A 16,920-nucleotide genomic window follows, 5' to 3' on the forward strand; every position below is an offset into this window, starting at 1 on the left:
CCAGAGCAACCATCTACTCTACTTGCTAGTACTGTACGAAAGCCAGGTCATGGGGAAAAGGAGGTTGCAACCATGTAGGACAGTGGCCTCCTCACCTTCATTGGTGATTGGAAGATGGGGAGCACGCGAGGCAGGCAATGGTAAGGAGACCAGAAAGGATGCTTCATGGTCTGGCAGCCGAGTGTCACTTTGAAAGATTAGATTCTGTTTATGCCTCTGCCACAAACCTCCTGAACGATAAGAGATATCAGATGTATCAAATTTTTTACCAGATATTTATTGCTGTGCCTTTTCTGGCTAACTAAAGACACAGAAAGACCACATCCAGAAGAAAGAAGCAGCAGCAATCATGGACTGAGATTCTCAGTTTAATCTCTGATTGAAACTTGTACTACAATGATGTACAGCGCTACCAAACATGAAGTGTTCTGAAAAAACAGGCCTTGTAAGTCTCAGTTTTGGCACCTGAAAGTAGTAGATGCCTCTGCTACCTCTGCATCTGAAAATCATCATTAGAGATATACTCATTACTGTCTTTGAAGCAGTTGGATGTGACAGTAAAAGCAGTACGAAACTGGAGATTAACCTTTTTGGGTAGCTTATTCAGTGAAATTTTCAGATGATGCACATTAAATAAAGCAATTTTTTGACTGATGTGAAAAAAACAAAAAGATTAAATAACTACCTTCTCAACAAGTGCCGTACACCAGGCGTGTTGAGTGACATGGTTTCCTCTCGAAGCGACAGCCAGTGAACATACAACCGAAGGCGCTGCCATATTGTTTTCATGCACTTTGGGGTTTTCTTCCCCCTTTTCAGAAAACAAGCCAGGAAAAGGCAGACAGTTTACAGCACAGATTGGTGCAATTTGTGCTAACGGCCTAAGCGTAAATGCAAGCAGCAGGTCGCTTCTCTTCGTGTGGAACACCCAAGTTCTGGCGGGACAATTGTTACCATGGCACACCTTGCCCAGCCCAGCAACACCTCCTCCAACGCACTGCTTCATAACGAGCAGGGCAAGAACTAAGGAGCACAGGAGAAAGTCTGTGCTGTCTTGCAATGATGTGCAAAAACCAGGGACAAGCAACTGTGGAAAAATGTTGCAGTCTCTGCTGACCACATGCAAGCTGTTGCTCTTCCAAAGTGTAGTCAAACACTCTTCCAGATAGCAAAAACCCCAAATGCCCTAAATCCCTCATCCCTGGCGCTCCCCTTTGACGAGGCACGTCACTCCTTTGGAGTCCTCAGGTACCACAGAGACAGTAAAGACACAGATTTCTTTTATAAATAGGAGCAAAACAGTACTGCAGTTCTTCCCATTCTTCCCAAACACCTTCCAACCAGCCTCCTCTGAATCAGCTCCACCACTTTAGCCGGAAAGGCCCGCAAAAAGAGGTTCTGACGGAAGCAAAGACCTAGCACAGAAAACCACAGCTAAACTGGTACAAGCCAGAGAAGACTGTAGGAAGCAGTATTATAATGCTTTTCGAGTTTAAAATATTCAGCAAGGTCAACACAGAGCATGTAGTTATCTCCGGGCTTGTATATGCCCCAGGCCATATGCACTGACAGCACGATGCCGAAGGCAGCCATCTCAGCCACGCTGGTCTCTGCAGCAGAGCCACCAGCAGCCCCCAGCCCTAAGCACCCTAATTAGCAAAAGGTGGAGAGGACACAATGACAGCATCCTTGCCCTGAACAGGGGCATGCCTCGTCCCTTCTCCTTGACTTGGGATGAAAAGCCAAGCCATGCATTGCTGTTGCAAGGAGCACTCCCCCTGGTCCCTGATGCGCATCATCACCAGAGCCAAGCACGGGCACCATTGTACGTAAGGGGAAAGCACAGCATTGATGCTACGTAGACCACAAAGAATATATATTTTTTTGGCATGACTGCACACAAGGCCAACCCACATACCCTGAAGGGTTTCATGCTGAAGAGGGACCTGCTGCCAAGAGAAGGTGGCCAAGGTGGCCAGAGCATGAGGGGGAGGTCTCCCTGCGGTGATTAACCGATACTGATAATGACCTGTAGTGCCTGAAACAAAGCACAAGGAAATGGCAAAAGGCCAAGCAGTAATAAAGACAGAGTCAGGGCTGTTGCTCAAATAAGAATTTTTTTTTGCCTAGGTTATTTGTTGTTAAAAATAAAAGTTTCCGCATGCAAGGACATCCTATTTGCTGTATTAAATTAAAGGGATGATTCAAGAGGGAACAGCTTTCGGTAGGGGGAGGGGGGGGGTGGAAATCAATTTCAGGTTGCTACGGACAACTGGGCTGTCTTGTGTAAAACTAAATGGGATTCAGCTCTACCAACCTGAACACTAAACATTCCCTGAAATACAAGACACACACGCTCTCTAAATAAATAAATACAATAAAACACAGTCTTGTGTCATCTCCTGGCTTTATTTTTGCTGAATTAAGGACATGCCCAAACCTGCTAATTACTGCAAAATACAGGACTGAAGTTTTTGCTGCCTTACAGGGGAAAAAAAAATATTTAATGGCAGGGTGGCATTTGGCAAGATGAACCAGAGCAGCGCCCAGATTCACCTTACTCTGGGCCCTTTCGTGTGGTCTAGGCTTGCAGCAGGATCTAAAACAATGTTCTGCTGATCCAAGCTCCTGCATAGCTCAGCTAGCAAGGGCTGGAGAAAGCTCAGCATGGGGCTTTCGGGCCTGTCCTAGCTGATACTGGATGGAGGCAGTTTAACCTGCCTGTGGGTCCTCGAACAACCTGAACAGAAACAACACCCTCCACCTGAGCAGCTGACCTGTGGTCACAGCAGCCAGGTAGGAACCTTGCATGGTGGGACCACTGGGGACAACATGGTGGACATGGTCTGGCAGCTGTCCTCTATGCATACCTTGCGCTGGAATAATTTCAAACGGGTTTTAAGCACCATCCCCACTCCCCACAGAAAGTTAAGACAGGTGGGCACAGGGCTCCATCACCAGTGGGATGTTCTCCTCCAGCACACCCTCCATAAGCAGCCCAGAGCAACACACTGAGACCCCATCTGCAAACCACAGATGCCCCAGTCCTCACACCCCCCTGAGCGACGAGGGCAAGAAGCAATAGCAGCCCTGGGAGCCTCACCACCCCTCTGTGCCGGGCACACTAACCACTGGGGTCTTCGGGAGCCTGGGGTAACTGGGAGCTTGGGAGAGACGTTTAAGAAAGCAGAGGCATAATTTGGCAAAGATCAGAGCCACCGGTCAGGAGCTGCACCTCCGAACTCCAAACTCCTGGTCAGAAAGGATGGAGCAGAGGAGATGAGGCGAGGCATCCAATTTTGTACCCTTCCCCAACAGATAAGCAACCAAATAAATCCATCTAGATAACCTCTCCATCAACACAACAGGAAACATTCCCATCCCATGATACTATGAGTCTTAATTTTAAGGAGCAGGTGATGTTTTTCCAATGAAACATACCATTAAAATATAAGATTTTATTAGCAAAATCAATGATGTGTGCAGAGACAGTCCCTCATGGCTTTTAAAAAAAATAATCTATGAATAATTATAAAGCTGATAGCAATAGAGAACATTGTGCAATTATTACAGCTGTTTTACAGGATTCTCTAATAATGATGGCCCCTACTTCTGGTAAGACACCTTAAGGCAGTACCACAAAAAAAAGAAAATATAAATAAAGAGCACCAGAAGCTCAGCATTTCCCTGCACTTAGAGGGTGCAAACATGTTGCCCACTTTGTGTCTACTGAATTACCTTTTTTTTTTTTCCTCCCCAGCAAGAGGATAATATTCTGGAAACAAAAACACCACAACATTTACAGAAATATTTACCAGTCACCTGCCTCCTTCTCCTTCTCCACCAGTTCCAGTGTGTTTTGTTGCATTCAAAAAGTAACTTGGGGAGATTTACTCCCATTTAACCCTAGCAGAAATGGAAGCAAGAGAGAGAGGCCATGACCCTTCAAGCACCTACAAAATGCATGATGGCCCTTAACCATGCACACAGGCCAGGCATCATCAGCATCTGAAAACCCTCTGCAATCAGTACACCCACTGGGGACACAGGAGTGGAGACCTGACACCCGTTTCCCCCACCAGGCTCACTGGTTTCCCACAACGCACAGCCGCAATGCCCGACGCAGCTCCCTCCCAATGTTTCATCCAGTACCAGCTGTGGCAGATGGGACAGCTGGATCTACCCATCTCCAGGAGGAAGCCAGATGCACACATGAACCCAACTGCAAGTCCAGCACCCCAAGCAATCACTATCCTCACCTCCCATGGGATGCTATGAGCATATCCAATCCCCCCAGCCTGCCAGTCTCCGGTTCTCATCTGGTAGCCATTGTCCATATCAATACCATCGTGAAGAGCTCAGACAGTCAAGCAATGCAGGCATTCCAAATCCAACGCTTACTGACCAACTTCTCAGGGAGCTCTGGGTAATACGCAAGGACCACCATTAAGTCCCAGGTATTGCAATGCACTTAAGAATGGGCTTATGTGAAGTGGTGCCAAAAAATGACACCTGCCAGTTCCACCCCAAATGTTTTGCCTTGCACCCATAGCTACCCATTTGCAAGAGCCTTTTTTTTCCTCTGAGTGGACCTTAAAGTCTCTTTACTCCACCTGGCTTTAAACAACCTCCAGATGCATGTGGGGATGGATGAGGAAAGAGTAACAAGCATACTCAACAGATGTTTTCATTAGCACAAATTTGCCATTCATTCCTCTTTCTTCTACCATCAAACTCCTCTATTATCCTCACTGGATAATTTACAGCGCTTGTTGCAAAGTACAGTCTCTGAGAACAGAGACAGCACACACTTGATAATGTAGAAGTTCAAAGAGCTGAGCCACGCATGACCTGCAAGCAGATTGTTGCTATTTCCTTGCACGTATAAAAGGGCTTTGCCTTCATGCAGTGCTGGAACTTGTCATCATGAAACACCCTCCTGTTACAACATGGCCCAGAGGAGCTACTATTTTGGGTCCTAATAACGTGCTTGGTTTTACAGGAAAGCAAGAAGGCAAGTAACATGGAACAACCCAGCTGTCAAGTAGAGAAACAGATGGGATCCTCACAAAGCTACACAGATTGCCTTAGTCAAGTGCTGTCACAGCCCATCCTCGAGACGGGAAAGCACAGTGCAGGAGCTAGATGAAAGGAGCTTGTGAAATTAAGTAGCATCATCACCTCTACAAGGCCTGCAAAGAGACAATAGAGAATTGCTTTCCAGGCACTCTGATCCCAAGGCAATAAAACATGACTCAAAGTTGTTAGGCTGTTTTTTCCCCTACTAGAAATGCCTTTTGGCTGAGTGACAATTGCTCAATTCTCCCACCTGCCCGTCCCCATGAAACACAAGACAGCATCCACGGAAAGATGCAACAGGAAGCACAGATCACGTCCATGGTCTTGGAACAGCTCTCCTTTCGGAAGCGAGCACAAACAAGGTTGACTGGAGGTGTCCCTGCCAGCGTGGCCCCAGGTGCTGGCAGGCAGGCAGGCTGCCCGTGCACAGGCAGCACCATGATTCATTCTGCTGTGGCATCTAGTCCACAATTTGGCTTCCAAGCAATCTAGGAAACCACAACACCTGCCATGGCGGTTCAGCTCCTGTGTCACTGAAGGACGTGTCTTTGCATTCATGAGTCAGTGGCAAACCAGGAGAGGTGATGGACTAGGCCTGACCTTCCTCATTCCAACCCTTGGGAGGACGCTAAACCCAAGCTAACAAACCAGTGCTTCAGAAACCCAGCATGCTTGGAGTTATCAGGGCCCATACCTAATAAATCCAGGGCCTGTGCTTCACACCTACAGTCCAAGCTTGGACTAGAGCAGCCCCTGAGCACAGCTGGCCATTCATGCCCATAGTTATTCAAGCAACAAAGGCTGCAGGCAGAGGGAAGGCTGAAGCCAGATTATGAATGAAGTAACGGGATCGATTCCCTTATCTACCCTCCACCTCTCACTAACTGGAAGATGCTATTCAGGGAAAATATAATTTAAAGGAAGATGCTAATGATGAATCACATTGATTTTCAGGACAAGAAAATAGATGTAATTGCAGTCTGCCTGCTTGCAGCTTGCCAGGAGACATAGGGAGTTTCAGGACAACCTGGCCTCCTCTCCCCTTGCTCATCCCAGTCCCCTTCCCTCCTCCGTCTCCCACCTCCTAAGAAAGAAAAAAATCCTTACAGAAAAGAAATTCCCTTACAACTATGTGTTGCCAGGAGTCAGCTCAATGCTGGCTTCCCTCTCCCTGCTAAACAGTACTAAGCCTCAATTAACGGATGCACAGAGGGTCCACTTTCCATCAAAAACCAAATTCCGAGTGTTCAGCTGGGAGGAATGCATCGTATGTCTGGTATTCACACTGCGCCCTCTTTTCCTCTTCCTTTTTTTGGCCGTATAAGGAGCTGTGCACAGCAGGCTGGGCTGGGGAGCACAGCGCTGCCTGCTCAACGCTGTTAGACTTCCGACTTTGTTTGTCTTTACTGGAAATCCAATCAATCCATCTAGGAAAAAGGCTAGTGCATTCACCGCAGAGCGTCAGGCTCAGACATCACGCTCCTGAGATTCAGGATAAAAAGAGGAGCAAGCTGAACTAGACCAGCCCAGCAAGGGCTCCTGCAGAGATGCATGCACATGTACATATGCCCAGGCAGTAATTTTCTTAATTATATTGGAGGGAAGGGGGGTGCTAACTTAAAAATGTGAGACTATTACAGCTACAGTCCTAAAGGGCTGTTTTCCAGGTTAGCAGCACTCAAGTCATATCTGCACAGGCAATAAAAGGTAATCTGGCCTTCAGTGCGCGTACCTGGGGCTGGGAGGGTTACGTGCCCTTGGCCACAGAGAAATACGTCCTCTCTAACACGCACAGGTTATAAACAGGAGAGTGGGACCATGCTTTAGAGACGCAAATCACTGAGAATTTTTCCTAAAGTCCTGATAATCTCTAAGTTCAAGTCTATTGCAGCAATTTCAGCAGCAGACTGGGATTTCCATATCCAGGACACAATTGCAATATTACATTCTAAAAAAATGAAACCTTTTTGCCACTGCTGCTTCTACTGTAAACAACAGACTATTCCTGCGGGCACCCAAGACTCTGCAGGAACAAAAATAAGAGAAAGACATTCTCCTCTGCCAAAGGCAGGAAAACCTGGATCACAAATATCCAGGAAGAATCTGCATCAACTCCTGCCTGTTCAGCATCGGAAGAGCAGCTCTCATTTCACCTCTCACAGGAAAGTGGCGACGACAACCACAGGGGTGGGGAGACAAACGTGGGATCGATCACCATCAGAGCATGGCAAACAGCCCCAGGAAAGAAGGAAGCCCACAGACAGAATGCCAATATCTGGATTGTCTCCAGTTCAGCCCTGGCTTTTCCTCCCATACAGAAGACCTGAAAAGATCTGCATGACCATCTATGCTGCTCCTTACCCTCAGCTACTTCAGAGCAACGTGCTTCTGTCTGCTTTCCTCAGCCAGGCATCAGGGTCCCACATCAGGCCATGCTAGAGCTGGCCAGAAAGAAGATGGGGAACCTTAAAGAAATCAGCAACTTGATTCGCTTCCCCAAGAGTGTTGTCTTCAACCCAGACTGGTTCTCGCTGCCTCAAAGGATGATGCAAATCCTCACCAGCAGGCAGGTTGGCAGTATTCTGCCCCAGATACCATCTCATTCCAGTGTCCAAAATATAAAGATTGCCTTAAACCTGAGGCAGGAGGTTTAATCTTGCTCCCATTTTTAGTTTATCTTTTGCCAATAGTCATTAGCACTGAAATAATTCTTCACACACACAGAAGCATCCGATCTGCCTTTGGATCTGAGGCCTCTGGCCCCACGAGCCTCCTCTAGCAACAAACCACATGCTCCAAATTATAGGTCAGGTGACAGAGTTGGGTTTTGTTTGGTTTTTGGTTGTTTTGGTTTTTTTTTTTTTCTTTTTTTTTTTAAAAACAAGCTTCCAGAGTCTCATCTTTCAGCTTCAACTGACCATTGTATGTGTCTGTGTATTGGGACAAGGAAAACAGACACGCAAAAGCTGCCTCCCCTCTTACAGACATCTCTCTGTGCTTCTTCAAAGAGGGCAATCACAATGCTTTGAGTCCCTCTGCAAACACATTTAGAGGGCAGGACACCACTTGGGCAGAAGTGAGACATTTTCCATCAGCACCATGCTAACTTCCCTCCCTATAGAGTCTGATGGGTGTTACCCCATGGGGTGACAATACTGACCATCACAGCTCCTCATGCTTGGCCCCAGGACCACAGCAGCAGGGAGCAGTTAATGAGCAACCCAAATCCACTCAACCACCCTGTCCTGTCCTTCTGCCTCTGACAAACATAATGAGTCCCATCCCCTGCCCAGCACCAGCACCTTTGGGCTATGGTTCCCCATCACCACCCTCTCCTTGGAGGTCCAGTCCCACCTTCTGCAGCTGCCGGCTCCCAACCCTCCACCTGCACAGAGTTGCCTGCACTGGGGAATGGGAAGGACATCGGCCAGAAACCTCTTCATGACGTCCAAATACAGTCTTCAACCTTCCATTTGATGTACTCAGATGGAGACAGGGATGTTCTAAAGCACCCACTGGAGTGACCTGGATGAAGACACATGGTTGAAACTCGATGGGGGGAGGGGAAGATTTCTAGCCTCATTAATAACAGCCTGAAATTAAAAGCAGAGCTTGTAGTACAGCTGCAGTTCCAGCTACCCTGCTGCTTGTGTTAACAGTGTGGCTTTATTATGGTCAGGGATTAAAAACAGCTCCAACAATTAAAGGAGAGGAAAAAAAAAACCAACAAAAAAATGACCAAACGAAAGAACCACCAACAACGAAAATCAGTAACATAAAAAATTCCTGTGGGCTGGAATGATTAGCAAAAAAAAGTTGTGTGTGAGAAGCAAGAGTGAATGCTTCCTTCCCTGCTGGCAACAGGCCCTCACATGCCCCCTGCCAAGTATATTTGTCCCCTACCCATGGGAAGCCACACGGTGCCCTGTGGCTCAGCACCAGCCACCGTCGGTCCCCAGTGGGATGTCACCTCCCACCCAAGAGTACGTGCTCTGCAGCCACCCTGCTCTAAGTGGACAGCTTGGAAACCTTCCTCACTCCCACTGCCTAAATGCTATGGCCTTAAGAAAAAAAAAAAAGGAAAAGAAAAAAAATGTCTTGCAATAAACGACTAATATGCCTGGAACTTCTCAGGAGGCACCAGTCCTCAGCGAGCAGCCAGAGAAGGTGGTGGGGGCAAGAGTTGGGGAGGATCAGCAGACCCATGGGGCCTCTCACAGGAGCCGAGCAGAAGCGTGCCCGTGTTTCTTGGAGGTGAGCTGGTTGCCCAATGGTTCCTGAAAAGGCAATCACCCTGTGTGCCCCGATGCCTGCCCACAGCAGCCCTGCCACCAGCCAGGATGAGGAGCCAGTGGGAAGCGTCAGTTTGTTGCGTCTCATTGCCTTTGAGGTCTTGGTCAATAATGCTGAGATTTGACCCTACTTTGTCTTCTTTATAAGAATTAAAAGCAATAAATTCATGAGAAAGAGGAAAACTATCTATCTCTTTTCCCCTCTTTCCCCCCCTGACTGACACAGAACATGCCCTTCTTTCTTTTCAAGCGCTGGCAGCTCACCAATAAGCCCAGTCTCTGCAGCCAAACCACCAACTAGGCACAGGTTCAGCAATCAGCTGGGCTGCAACTCCAGCCCTTCTCAAGGGGAGAGGCCCCTGGACCTCCACAGGAACAGCTACAGGAACCAGGGGCTACGTAGGGACCTCAAAAGCCCTGGGAAGCAGTTTGTAAAACTTCTGTGTGAGCAGGAGGGAAAATAAAAATACATCAAAAACAAAGAATCACCTCCATGCATGCACATGAGCCAACAAACAGAATGGGAGCTGGCAAAAGAGACACTCAAAGCTGTTTCTCCAGGTCTCCAAGGATGACTGTTTCTTCACACCCCAAAATTCTGAGGAGGCACAGCCCCGAGCCAGGGCAGGGGACCCTGAGGAGCAGCCCACCCTGATGCCCATGTGGGACATCCCACCATCTCAGCATGAACAGCAGGACCCACTGCTCCCCTCTGGTTTTTGGGGGCACAGAGGCAGGAGGTCCACATTCAGCAAGGAAAAGATGATCTTTCACCCTTTGTTTTTATCATTGGTACTATGAAAATTGCCATGTTTTTAAGCTTGGCACCTTTCATCTCCACCAAGATGTGATAAAAAACAAAGGTGACATTTCCAGGGAAATCATCTATGTTCACTGCAAAGCTACTGAACACCACGAGTCCTTTACAGGCCAAAAATATCACACGCAAGGCTCACACCTGCTTTTTCTCAACCATGTTTCTCCCCTCTGCCCTCACAAGTTTCTAGTCCAGTTGCACAGAAGCTTTGGAGTTTGGGATTTCTTCTACTTCTTTTATTGCACTGTTGCTTTTGCCTTTGAACAACAAAAGAAAGCAAGAGCAGCCACAGCATCGTGGGAAGGCAAAGGCTTCCTCTCAGCCAAACAGAGCCACACCTACAGCTCTTCCACCACCGCAGAAGGTTTGGCCTTCAAAATCAGCCCAAACCTTGCCCATCAACAAAAGCCGCCTTCTTTGCACTATGTGGATATAAACCCAATGACCAGAGGACATCCACAGAGATATGTTCTGGGCAACAAATTCCTGCAGCTACCACAGAGCTGTGATGCTCCAGAGCCAACCTCCTGACACAATGGTGGTCATCTGCACCCAAGACAGCAGACTCAGACTCCTCCAGTGGTTTCCCATGGGGCCACACAGGGGAAATTTGGTTCTCATGGCTGCAGCACCCCATCAGTAAAAGCGACACTGGGAGCACCCAACAGATCTGAGCCCCATCCTTACTCCGGGACGGACACAGAATTGCTTTCCATAAGGGATCAAAATTCCCTTACCAGGGATGTGACTATTAGTTGACAGAAAAAATCATCACCACTTTTGCAGACAGAACGGTGAATTCAGGTAAGTTTTTGCTGCTGTAATGAAGGATAATGATGCCCCACCCAAATGAAGAAGATCCGTCGTTATATGACAATGCATGTGTCTAGACAGCTGCTCTCAAAAGCCTGCCAAGAACATTTTACACTGTTCATTTTCATAAGCTCAGAAACTCCAAGCCAGGCGGTACAAACCCTTTGTAATTCCCTTCACTGTAGGGCTACAAAGGGCTTCAGTAGAATTGCACTTGAAGCCGTGTCTGCAGAAATATCACAGCTAAAGTGGCAAATCCCCAGCAACCACACAGCTGTCTGCACCACGTCCAGGGCCTGTTTGATAGGGTAAGAAAACCAAAACCTCCTTTCTTTTTCCCAGCAGAAGTCTCCAGTATTTCGCAAACATTTAAATGAAAACTAATACACTCCACAATATACTTTCTTTCTCAGACACCAGAACACTTTCTAAATACCAAGGTGACTGCAACCAAAAGTCACCGCGGCTTAACAAATTTGGGTGAAGTGACTTCTCAGTGGTTTCAGCTAAAGGGTTTTGCTTCGCCTTTGCAGCAGGCTGGGAGCACACGCGGCCACCGCAGCTCAGCCAACGTTCAGCTGTGATAACACACCACCTCCCTGCAGCCTCGCAGCCCCACAAAGGGAGGCATTATCCCCACTCTGAAGACAGGAGAAATGGAAGCTCAAAACCAACAAACCACCCAAAAAAACCAAACCAACCAACACCAAAAACAGAAAGAATAAAAAAAACCACACAAACCCAAGAGGGGTTTGGAGCCACGCTGCCCCATCACACTCACTTCTGGATTGAAAAGAAGGGGATACTTGAAGGATGTGGGATCGTGGCTGCACCAGGTACAACCTGGTAGGAGGTAAAGCGGCTGGGGCTTAGGGAAAGCACACAGGACCAGGAGTAGCTGAGCAAGTGCCAGCCACCAAGGCAGAGGCTGTGGCCATAAGGCACATGGCAAAAAAGAGCTCTTCTGAAGGAGGAGACCTCACAATGAAGCAGGAAAACAGACTGAGGATGTGCAGGGCAGTAACTGGCCCTCAGGCCCACCAGCTGGTCCCAGGAAAGTCTCAGCACATTGCAATCAATCATGTTTTTAACCAGACCACTCATAATCTATATCAGCTTTATCAGGGCAGAACCAACAGAGTGTCACCCAGCTACTCGCGAACAGGAGGTGGAGCCCATTGGGGTGTCTCTTCTAGAAACAGCCAAAATGCACTGTACGGACATTTGCACTTGGATGATTCAGATCCTGTCCTTACTAGTAGATGCTACAGTCTTTATCCTACATAGGACAACTGCATTGAAAAAGATTACCCCTCTTGCCCCAGAATTTGTGACCCTCGACATCACAGCTTTTTGGCTGCAAGTAATGTCCATCCCTGCACAGGTAGATGGGGTTCAATGCTTTGCCTGGGGTCAAGCAGGGCTGCTCCTTCTCTTAAAAACCTGTGCTTCCAGGTCCAGCAGAAGAATCCCCACATGGTCAGGCACCCTAATTGGCCAAAAACAGGCAAGTGCTGAGCACTGCCTTCCCTTAGACAGTTTACCAACAAACATCTGAGTGGAATCAGGATGGGCCACTCGCATACACTCCTCCTAAAATGTATTCAGTTCAAATCCATGCTTTCATCTTCTCTGACACAAGTCCATATTTCTCCATTAACAGTTGAGGTGCTACCGACACCCCGAGGAGGAGGGTGATCCCCTTCCAGAGCTTCAAAGTCTCAATGAAATAACAAGCTGCAGCTCAGGGTGGAAATCAATGCTGGGACCAGTAGCCCTCATGAACCAAAATAGCTCTAGAATGTGATTTAGAGAGTTATTGGAATTTATCAGGTTAAACATGCTAATGTACCAAACCCACCCAGGACTTAAACCTTCGTACCCATACAACGCAAGAATTTGTTCACTAAAAATGTCATAACACACCTACAATAAACTATTAGTGCATTTTCAGAGAGGGAAATTTAGGCACCCAGAGCAGCAGCGGGTTGTCACTACAGTCAAGGAAAGAACTCAGGCTCACCCCATTTTCCAGCCTATCACAGATACATGCTCCCAAGAACTCAAGTCTTTCCTCATTAAACGAGGAAAAAACCATCCTTCTGGGGTGACACCTCAAGCTTTGTTTTTTGTTCTAATTTTAGCACGTGTAAGCCATGAGGAGCTAAGGGAACCTGTGAGCTGCTGCTTCTCAGAGACCAGACTCTCCTGAACAGCACCTCTCAGTAGTTCAAAAATAGTCTATGGTCCTCTTCCTAGATTGACAACTCTGCTTTTGCACTAGTCCTCTGATAAAAACAAATAGACATCTGATGCAAATATGTATTGGTACAGCTACGAGATGTCAGCACTGTGCAAACAAGCCTCCAGTTCCACATCATATGTGGAGAGAAAAAAGCTCTGAGATGCTGTCCTCCCCTTGGTAAAGTGTCATTTGTATTAGTGGGACTTAAAATGGATTTTAAATATTACCTGAGAACTTTCCTCAGTAAAGGAGGTCATCCAGGCATGTTCACAGGAGCAAGCCTCCTACTTAGGGTAACCTGAAGTTGGAAGGTTTTGCTCGGGCCAACACTGGAGAGAGGACAGGACTCTATCAAAAAAGCACCCAACATCACTGCTGGTCTTGGCAAGATTGGATTTACTACAATGAGGACTAGAAAGAGGATCTGCATAGTCTGGAGGCCAGAGGTCCAAAAGGCAAGCCAAAAAGTAACTCGCTCCCTTTCCTAACAAACTGTGTTTTCAGCTGGAAGTCACTTGGCAGCCTCCCTACCAGAGGATGCAGCAGGTCAAGACAAGAGTACATTGCCTGTCAGGCCGAGCAGGGACACGAAACACAAGAACAGACAGCATTTTGCAAACATGGGCTGAAACACCAGGAGGACTGCATCTGCTGGGCTCTCCCGGACAGCAAGGGACGCTGCTGGCCAGGGCTGCCAGGCTCCAGGAAGCACCGACCTGCAGTAGGGCATGGGTGGGGTAAGTACCAAGGCATGTAGAAAAGTAGCCAAGGCAAGTCTTCAGGCACCCAGCTGCACCTCACCTGCCTCACGAACACCTTTGGTTTCTCTTTTCTGTGAAAATCAAACACGGTGGCATTTTATAAGAAAAATGTCACTTAAACGCCTTATTAAAGGCAATTTCCTCTCCCACCCCTTTTTTTCATTAACAACACTCAAGCATTCATCAAATGATCCTGTTATTTCCAGGCAAAACGTTAGTCTTCTTGCAAAGAACCTATATATTAGTACTGTCTATTGTTATAAATGTAAAAAGTTCTACAAAAAAAATCAATTCAGAAGCAAAGTGTCCCATCTACCTGAATAGGAATTTACTTAAATAAACCTCACACCCAGGGAAACCCATAAGTGCTTTGCGAACAATGCTCATGTGGGGGAAAAGTTGCAGCAGTAACCATATTACTTTTCCCTTCTAGGCAGTAGCTTTCCACTTAAATATTATACAATGCACCTACTTATTATTCTTATTACACAATATTACATTCAAATCTATGCTGCAAGCACCCCACTCATCACAAAAAGACTTCAGGAAGGAAAAAAAAAAAGACATTAAAGGAAAGTAATCTATAGTAGCACATTACACCGCACCAATTTCAAGCAGGCTGTCATTCTGATCACACCAGATGGCATTTCGACTCCAACAGTATCCTTCAGCGAAACATCCTTGTTACGGCATTTTTCTTGCTATGCAGAGCCCTTTTGAAATGAGTAGTACAAATTCTCTTAGTCATTTCAAAAGGACTGCGTTGCTCAGAACGCTTTAACTTTTCACATCAGCTTTTCCAATAATTTGCAAAGCAACGATTGGCCTGTTTTGGCCTTATCAAGGAAAGAATTAAAAATAAATAAACCAGCGCCTGCCTTGGGAAAGAACTACAGAACAGAGCTGTGTAACCCCCAACTCAAGGGAGCCTTATCCGCCATTGCAGATCCAGGCCAACTCAGAAAATCACTTAAGTACGTGATTAACTTTAATATGCACTTAAGTTGCTTTGACATCCATAGGACTTAAGCGTATACTTACTGCTCTCCTTTACAGAAATACTCCCTTAAACCAGATCCTGTTTTGTAGGGATGCTATGTACACACACACACACGTGCAGCTTATGCCCTCGGGAAAGCTCTGGCTCCTCGGCCTAGCTGCAGACCAGACCGCCTTAATTTTGGGCCCACCTATGAACCAAAATGCTTCACCCAGAGCTTGAAACAACCACCACCCTGAGCTCCAGAAGTGCTTCATCTGGGACAGGGACTTTATGAAGTGTCTGCTTGAGGTTTTAGACTTGGTAAATGATGCAAAGATACTACAACATGGAATTGCAGATCCGTCCAAGAACAGAAGGCCTCCACGGGCCCAGCTGCATCTCCTCTGAACCATGCTGTGGACCAGCCCTGGGCCATGCACACACAGCAGATACTGGGACGACCTTTCACTGATCCCTTCCGAGCCACCACTTTGTCTGGCAGGGTATGGGTTATGGCTCAAAATGCCACAGAGTTTTGTCCACACGTACAAAGACATACAGACCCATGACCAAGAAGCCTCTCAGCTGCAAATGGGACACCACATTTCAACGCCTCTCCAGTTGCCCATGTGGAAGTCTGCAACTTCGTCCCAATCTTCCACCACACTTCTTCACTGGGCATGTGCAACTGCTAAACTGGTCTTCCAGATGTCTGGGGTCTTCTGTGGCCCCGGAGATTAACATAAAGCAGACACCAGAAAAACAGGCCTACCAGGACTCCATTGCATCCCTCCTTCCCAGGACGCTCCCCAGCAAACTCAGTGGGGTCTTGGATTCCCAGTTCACTGTGCCACAGAGAAGAGGGGTTATGGCACAGTGCTGCAGCCAACTGCTCGCAAAGGACTACGATTACTGCCCACATTACACTCAAAGCCACCGCCATGCAACTCAACGTACCCCCCACTGTGGCAGTTAGTGCAGCGTGGTCTCACATAGGCAACTGCAGAGCAAACAGCCAGGAAGGATGCAAAAAGTAGTAGAAAGCAGTCTTTAGTCCTGCCCAGCAAGGTGGGCTGAAGGACTACAGCAATGACCAAAAGGCATCTGAATCAGCCCTATCATCAAGGAGCTCTCGTGTTTCAAAACAGAACCTCAGCCAAAAAAAGCCCCTTTGCCCAACCCCTCCCCTCACCGGCTCCTCTCTTGTTATTACAGTTAATTGCAAGTACATTGTTCCTACAGCTTGTCGGATAGAAAAGAACTACTACATAGGGGCTGGGTTTTCCCATTTTGCCCTTCCCCAGGCAGTGCAATAAATTATTATTATGTATGTCAGCTTTACAAACAACTAAAGCATCCATGCTGAGTGCCTGCATAGGGACATGCTGTTTCTCAGTGTGATTCGAAATAGCCAAGATATTAAAATCCCACAAAGAACTGAGTTTCTAATGGAAAAATTGATGGGCCAGATGTTGACACTGATGATTATTTTGCTAGCCCAGGGCAAAGCCCAAACCCCTCTAGGTTAGACGCCCTCACCCTTCCCATTTCCTCAATGACCCACATTAAAGCCTAGCTGCTCCCAAATCCACCCACTCCTTGAGTTACTTGCCCAGAAGAGTGATGCACACTATCCTTTCCAAGCCCTGGCCCTTCCCCTGCATTAATCATTGCTCCCAAAGCACCTGGATAAGGGATCAACAAGCTCTTCAGTGCTGAACTTGGCATGGGAGAAGAAACGCTTTGCAGTAAGATATCAAATGCTGCAACCAGATTTCGGATCCCACCAGATCTATGGCTCCACACTACCTGCCATTTGAGGAAGCCCTGACAGAACAAAACCCAGCTGCGCTTCAATACTCTGTTCAGCAGTGCAGGATGATTTTATTTTAGCTTGTGAAATCCCTCTCTTTCTTTTGGATGCCACCTGG

General features: G+C 47.2%; 1 protein-coding gene across 9 annotated transcripts in view; it reads right to left on the minus strand.

The window, feature by feature from the left end:
* Window positions 1–16,920, minus strand: part of LPP (LIM domain containing preferred translocation partner in lipoma) — a 339,264-nt gene that overhangs the window by 269,832 nt on the left and 52,512 nt on the right. Inside the window, exon 1 of one of the 9 annotated variants that reach the window (XM_074593075.1) lies at window positions 8,434–8,604. The exons of the other annotated variants lie outside the window; for them this stretch is intronic. The gene's annotated coding sequence lies outside the window, so the exon portion shown is untranslated. Of the gene's footprint in view, window positions 1–8,433; window positions 8,605–16,920 lie in introns of those variants that run through there. 9 annotated transcript variants of the gene reach the window in all.

This window comes from Larus michahellis, chromosome 6 (genome assembly GCF_964199755.1).
Source record: "Larus michahellis chromosome 6, bLarMic1.1, whole genome shotgun sequence".
NCBI classification, from domain to species: Eukaryota; Metazoa; Chordata; class Aves; order Charadriiformes; family Laridae; genus Larus; species Larus michahellis.